Source organism: Oratosquilla oratoria, chromosome 34 (genome assembly GCF_046742065.1).
Source record: "Oratosquilla oratoria isolate Oo_2021 chromosome 34, ASM4674206v1, whole genome shotgun sequence".
Taxonomy (NCBI): domain Eukaryota; kingdom Metazoa; phylum Arthropoda; class Malacostraca; order Stomatopoda; family Squillidae; genus Oratosquilla; species Oratosquilla oratoria.
Window position 1 is genome coordinate 43,661,538 of NC_134810.1, and position 7,500 is coordinate 43,669,037.

Below are 7,500 nucleotides of genomic sequence, written 5' to 3' on the forward strand. Positions count from 1 at the left end.
CTACATTGCACTGCCTCTGCGGGAAGTTTATTCCATTCATTAACTACACGGTTGGCGAAGTTGTTTCTGCCCACTTCCAAACTAAATCTATTTCCGAACAGTTTGAGACCATTGTTTCTTGTTGGATTCTCATTCAGTGTGAAAATTTTGTCATTTTTTATGTTGTCAATTCCCTTTACAATCTTAAAGACCTGCATCAAGTCACCTCTGAGTCTACGCTTTTTTAGGGAAAACAGATTCATATGTTTTACTCAATTTTTGTATGATTTATTTATTATATTTGGAATCAGTTTTGTGGCTCGCCGTTGTACTTTTTCCAATCTGTCAAAGTCTTTAATGAGATTCGGTGACCATACGGAAACAGCATATTCCAAATGTGGACGAACTAACGTTAATGAGTGATGGATTTTTGAAGTCAAAAGATCGCGCAATCAGTCCTAGAATCTTATTTGCTTTCTCAGAGGCTGAAATACACTGCTTGAATTATTTGAGATCGTTACTGATAATTACGCCGAGATCCTATTCACTATCCACTTTTGTTAACGAATTTCCAAATAACCTGTAATCGTACTTACTGTTATTCTTACCTGTGTGTATTACCTTGCATTTACTTGTGTTAAATTTCATTAGCCACTTTTCAGACCATTGCTGTAATTTATCTAAATCTTCTTGAACATCTAATTGATTTAAGTGATCATTTGCTATTCCGCACAGTTTTGTATCATCAGCAAATTTTGGAAACAGTAGATTTTAGTCGATGGTCTATATCATTTATATATACTATGAATAAAAGTGGCCCAAGAACGGAACCCTGAGGAACTCCACTTTTAACATTTTTCCATCCAGAAGTTTTTCCATATAAAACAACTCTCTGTTTTTGATCATTCAACCAATTACTAGTCCAACTTAATAGGCTACCACTTATTCCGTGTGAAGCTAAGTTAGTAAGTAGTCCTTCGTGGGGGACGGTATCAAAAGCTTTTGCAAAGTCTAGATATATCAAATCCGGTGGCGGATTGGTAAGGCACTGGCCTCACAAGCCGGAGAACCGGGGTTCGATTCCCCGGCCGGGCGGAGACAAGTTGGGTTTGTCTCCTTTCACGTGTAGCCCCTGTTCACCTAGCAGCGAGTAGGTACGGGACGTTAGTCAAGGAGTTGTGACCTTGCATTCCCGGTGTGTGGAGTGTGAGTGGTCTCAGACCTACCCAGAGATCTGCTAATAATGAGCTCTGAGCTCACTGCCGTAGGGTGGTGTCTGGCTGTCTCGAAAAGAGGCTACAGCAGATCCGAGGTGAATACACACAAACGCACACACTATAATATAATAATTTGGTTACAGCCACGCAAACCGCTGTATATGTACTTGTTCAATACACATTTAGTCTTCGCGTCCACCTCTCCAGCTCATCTTCCTCCGGTGCCTTTCTTCTTCCACTTTTCCCTTCCCGTTGAGCAGGAGCAGCAGCAACCACGAGCAGTGGCAAAGAACAGCAGGAACAGTAAGACAAACAAAGAGCAACAAAGTCCAGGAAGATGCCTGGAGTTTCTCTTCTTTATTCTATATCTCCAGTTTCCATCACCGCTTCCAGTTCCCTTCTTTCCTTCCTCCTCCTCCTCCTCCTCCTCGCCACTTGTCACGCGGATCTTCATTTCCACCGATAGAAACGCTTCCTCTCCTTCCTTCCTTCCTTCCTTCCTTCCCATCGCGCGCCCAAGAGGCAGAACCTACCTTACAAAGACTCCCGGTAACAACGGCGCCCATCCAAGAACCTCAGTCCGGCCAATACCCGATGGCTTCAACCAGCTGAGGACCACAAGGCCACGTGGAGCCAAGACGGGGTCTCGATCCGCCACGCCCTCCCCCCCTCGGGGCCGAATACAATCGTCCGGCGCCCATGTGGGCGTTCTTTCTCCTCAAGAGAGAAGAAGAAATATACACGACCGCAGCCAACCACCCGTAGACGGACACGATGTAACGCAAACGCGCATCTCATTCTTCCATGATGGATCTCCAAGTCGGGATGAGCGCATTCCATCCATCCGCCCATCCATCCACCCATCCAGTCATCCACCTGTATGCCCAAGCTTGACAGAGTATGAAGGGTAAGTGCTCGCAACAATCACGATCACCCTCTTCACGTCTCCTTTGGAAAGAAGAAGGAAAAAGAAGGAGGAAGAAAGGAGGAGGAGGGAACAAAGAGGAGGAGGGAAGAAAGGGGAAGAGATGAAAGAGGAGGGAAGAAAGAGAAGGAGGGAAGGAGGAGGAGGGAAGAAGGAGGAAGAGGGAAGGAGGAGGAGGGAAGGAGGAGGAGGGAAGAAGGAGGAGGAGGGAAGAAGGAGGAAGAGGGAAGGAGGAGGGAAGAAGGAGAAGGAGGGAAAAGGAGGAGGAGGAGGGAAGAATTATGAGTAGGGTAGAAAGAAGAACGAGGAAGAAAGAGGAGGAAGAAGGAAGAAAGAGGAGGAAGAAGGAAGAACGAGGAAGAATGAGAAGGAAACGGAAGAAAAGAGGAAGGAGGAAAAAGGAGGAAAGAGGAAGGAGGAAAAAGGAGGAAAGAGGAAGAAGGAGGAAAGAGGAAGAACGAGTAAGGAGGAAAGAGGAAGGAGGAGGAAAGAGGAAGGAGGAGGAAAGAGGAAGGAGGAGGAAAGAGGAAGGAGGAGGAAAGAGGAAGGAGGAGGAAAGAGGAAGGAGGCGGGAAGGAGGAGTAAGGAAGAAGGAAGAAAGTAGGAGGAAGGAGGAGGAAGGAGGAGGAAGGAGGAGGAGGAGGGAGAAGAGGAAAAAAGGAAGAAGAAGGAAGATGAAGGAAGAAGAAGGAAGATGAAGGAAGAAGAAGGATGAAGAAGAAGAAGCGAAGACGAATAAGCAGCGAAGACGAATAAGCAGCGAAGACGAAGAAGCAGCGAAGACGAAGAAGGCGAAGAAGAAAAAGCGAAGACGAGGAAGGCGAAGAAGAAGAAGCGAAGACGAGGAAGGCGAAGAAGAAGAAGCGAAGACGAGGAAGGCGAAGAAGAAGCGAAGACGAGGAAGGCGAAGAAGAAGAAGCGAAGACGAGGAAGGCGAAGAAGAAGAAGTGAAGACAAAGAAGGCGAAGAAGAAGAGGAAAAAAGAAAAGCAGAATGAGGAAAAAACTGGAAGTCTTAGCTCGAATTACGCCCATTGTTATTCGTCCCCTTCTGGCGTATCGACTCTATGTTATTGTGGGGTTAAAAGCTGCTCAGTAGCATGCAGCTGATACTTTAGGGTCTATATGTTGCGGCCCTACGGGCCAGAGCCCCACATCATTTTGTTCGTGATAGAGGAAATCTCTATTCATATAGAAATGATGCTACTTAATTTTACTGCGACTGTCCCTCTCTTATGCTGTCCCCTCATTCTTAATACTGACCCGTACCACTTCTCTGAATATTAATTTCCTTTTTCGCCAAACCCTGTGGTAGGGGAGAAAGAATACTGGTATCGAGTGTTCCCACTTGAGTCATAAAAGGCACACACACACACACACACACAAACAAAAAAAAAAAAAACCGAATGGGGGTAGGACTAGGCATCCTTCTCTCTGTAGCCCCAAAGGGGACATTCCTAAAAATGGAAGCAAAGGCATACGAGGGTCTGGGAGGAGTTTTCCAACTAGAATCTTAAGATTTGAGTCTAATATGTGCGTGGGGGTGTCTAGAAAGAGAGCTGAGGATAGCAAATACAGTGTTCAGGAAGAAAGTCAAGCATAAGTACACATGGGAGAGGGTGGTGGATGGAAGGGTGGTAGAGCTTTAATGGACTATATAGTGGTAACCAGGAGAAGAATATACATATTCTACGGAGAAAGAATGAGGGAATATCTGATCATTTTTTGGTGGAAGGTAAGTTGAGAGTGGAGGGTAGATGGAAAAAGAGGAAAAGGACAGGAAGTAGAGAGGTCCTTAGAGTAAAAGGAGAACGAGTACAAGAAGCTAAGAGAAGAGTAGGGGGGAGTGATGGATTGAGCAGAACTAGGAGTAGAGTAGAAATGGGATGATTCAAGGAGGGATTCACAAGGTGTGCAAAGATGGTGTGTGGAACAAGGAGGACGGGAGGAAATAGAAGGAAGGGTAGTGAGTGGTGGGATGAGGAAGCAAAGAAGGTTGTAGAAGAGAAGAAACGAGCATTCACAGATTGGTTACAAAATAGGACGAGATAATCATATAAGAGGTACAAAGAAAAGAGAAGTAAAGCATAAGATAAAGGAGGCAAAGAGGAGAGCAGATGTGAAATGGGGTAAGAGTATGACAAAATTTAAAAACTAACAAAAAGACATTTTGAAAGGAAATTAATAGAGGAAGGGGAGGCGAATCAAGTAGAGAAGAAAAGGTAAAAGGTGGAGATGGAGAGTTGATAATGGAGGAGACAGCAGAAGGAGGAAGATGGGCAGAGTATTTTTGGGAGTTCCTGAACGTAAAGGAGGATACATTAATTGACCGATCCTTTCATGCCACGGTTTTTCAGTCTTTACTCAGTTTCTTCGTCTTCGCCTCAGACTGTTGTTTCCACTCTTCACCCAGACAAAGCCAAAATCCCAAAGCGCCTCACTCGCTCGCTCGCTCACTGAGTTATTACAAGACTCGTTCTCTCACTCGCAAGATGGCTCGCAAAACAATTGAAAGACAACTACTGCTGGGTGATGTTCCTTCCCACGACAAATTGCTGCCGTGTCAGAACACACACACATGGAATTGAAGATCCTCTGTTTTCCTCCCTTCTTCCAGGGTGTTTGAGGGTCGGTTTTTTTTTATGTTTTCTGCGAGAATGTGTGCGTGCGTGTGGCGAAGGAGAAGAGAGGGAGGTGGAGGTGGAGGTGGACGAGACAAAGGGAAGGGGAAGAGGAGAAAGGGAAGGGGAGGAAGAGAGACAGGGAAGGGGAGGAGGAGAGACAGGGAAGGGGGGGAGGAGAGACAGGGAAGGGGAGGAGGAGAGAGAGGGAAGGGGAGGAGGAGAGAGAGGGAAGGGGAGGAGGAGAGAGAGGGGACAGGAGGAGGAGAGACAGGGAAGAGGGAGGAGGAGAGAGAGGGAAGGGGAGGAGGAGAGAGAGGGAAGGGGAGGAGGAGAGAGAGGGAAGGGGAGGAGGAGAGAGAGGGAAGGGGAGGAGGAGAGACAGGGAAGGGGAGGAGGAGAGAGAGGGAAGGGGAGGAGGAGAGACAGGGAAGGGGAGGAGGAGAGACAGGGAAGGGGAGGGGGAGAGACAGGGAAGGGGAGGGGGAGAGACAGGGAAGGGGAGGGGGAGAGACAGGGAAGGGGAGGGGGAGAGACAGGGAAGGGGAGGTGGCGGGGCAGGGAAGGGGAGGAGGACAGACAGGGAAGGGGAGGGGGGAGAGACTGGGATGGGGAGGGGGAGAGACAGGGAAGGGGAGGGGGAGAGAGACAGGGAAGGGGAGGGGGAGAGACAGGGAAGGGGAGGGGGAGAGACAGGGAAGGGGAGGAGGAGAGACAGGGAAGGGGAGGGGGAGAGACAGGGAAGGGGAGGAGGAGAGACAGGGAAGGGGAGGAGGAGAGACAGGGAAGGGGAGGAGGAGAGACAGGGAAGGGGAGGAGGAGAGACAGGGAAGGGGAGGAGGAGAGACAGGGAAGGGGAGGAGGAGAGAGAGGGAAGGGGAGGATGAAAGAAAGGGAAGGGGAAGAAGGGAGAGAGGGAAGAGAAGGAGGAGAGATAGAGAAGGGGAAGAGGGGAGAGAGGGAAGGGGAAGAGGAGAGGGAGGGGGAAGAGGAGAGGGAGGGGGAAGAGGAGAGAGAGGGAAGGGAAGAGAGGAGGAGGAAGGGGAGGGGGAGAGAGGGGAAGGGGAAGAGGGGAGAGAGGGAAGGGAAGGAGGAGAGATAGGAAAGGGGAAGAGGGGAGAGAGGGAAGGGGAAGAGGAGAGGGAGGGGGAAGAGGAGAGGGAGGGGGAAGAGGAGAGGGAGGGGGAAGAGGAGAGGGAGGGGGAAGAGGAGAGGGAGGGGGAAGAGGAGAGGGAGGGGGAAGAGGAGAGGGAGGGGGAAGAGGAGAGGGAAGGGGAGAGGAGAGGGAAGGGGAGAGGAGAGGGAAGGGGAGAGGAGAGGGAAAGGAAAAGGAGAGGGAGGGGAGAGGGAAATGAAAGGAGGGAGAGGGAGAGGAGAGGGAAAGGAAAAGGAGAGGGAGAGGGAGGGGAGAGGGGAGAGGAGAGAGGGGGAGGGGAAAGAGAGGGAGGGGAAAGGGGAGAGGAAAGAGAGGGAGGGGGAAGGGGAGAGGAAAGAGAGGGAGGGGGAAGGGGAGAGGAAAGAGAGGGAGAAGGAAGAGGAAAGAGAGGGAGGGAGAAGAGGAGAGAGAGGGAGGAGGAGGAAAAGGAGAGAGAGGGAAGAGGAGGAAGAGGAGAGAGAGGGAAGGGTAATGGAAGACATGGGGGAAGGGGAGAAATAGGGAGGGAGAAGGAATGAGATATAGAGGGGGAGGAGGTGAGAGATGGAGGGGGAAGAGTAGAGAGATGGAGGGGGAAGAGGAGAGAGAGGGAGGGGGAAGAGGAGAGAGAGGGAGGGGGAAGGGAAGAGAGAGGGAGAGGGAAGAGGTAAGAGAGGGAGGGGGGAAGAAATTGTGAGGGGGAGAAGAGAGGAAGAGGTAGAATAGAGGGAGGGAGGGAGGGGGAGAAAGGAGATAGAGATGGAAGGTGAGGAGAGTGAGAGATGGGGAGGGGGAAGAGGAGGGAAGAGAGAGAAAAGGTGGGAGGGAAAAAGGGAAAAGAGGGAGGAGGGGAGAGGTGGGGAGAGGTGGGGAGAGGTGGGGAGAGGAGGGGGAGGAGGAGAGAGGAGGAGAGAGGAGGAGAGAGGAGGGGAGAAGAGGGGAGAGGAGGGGCAAGGTGGAGGAGGTGGGGAAACAGATGAATGGATACAAGGAGGGGGGAGGCAAGAGGAGTGATATGGGAGGTAAGAGGAGTGGTATGGGAGGTAAGAGGAGTTATATGGGAGGTAAGAGGAGTGGTATGGGAGGCAAGAGGATTGGTATGGGAGAGAAGAGGAGTGGTATGGGAGAGAAGAGTGGTATGGGAGGTGAGAGGAGTGGTATGGGAGGTAAGAGGAGTGGTATGGGAGGTAAGAGGAGTGGTATGGGAGGTAAGAGGAGTGGTATGGGAGGTAAGAGGAGTGGTATGGGAGGTAAGAGGAGTGGTATGGGAGGTAAGAGGAGTGGTATGGGAGGTGAGAGGAGTGGTATGGGAGGTGAGAGGAGTGGTATGGGAGGTGAGAGGAGTGGTATGGGAGGTGAGAGGAGTGGTATGGGAGGTGAGAGGAGTGGTATGGGAGAGAAGAGGAGTGGTATGGGAGAGAAGAGGAGTGGTATGGGAGGTAAGAGGAGTGGTATGGGAGGTAAGAGGAGTGGTATGGGAGGTAAGAGGAGTGGTATGGGAGGTAAGAGGAGTGGTATGGGAGGTAAGAGGAGTGGTATGGGAGGTGAGAGGAGTGGTATGGGAGGTGAGAGGAGTGGTATGGGAGGTAAGAGGAGTGGTATGGGAGGTAGGGTGAGCAGGAAA

The 7,500-nt window shown here is 50.5% G+C and overlaps 1 pseudogene; it reads left to right on the top strand.

Moving 5' to 3' along the window:
* The window catches only part of LOC143018067 (uncharacterized), a 9,614-nt pseudogene extending 6,395 nt beyond the window's left edge, over positions 1–3,219 (top strand).
* The last annotated feature ends 4,281 nt before the right edge of the window (positions 3,220–7,500 follow it).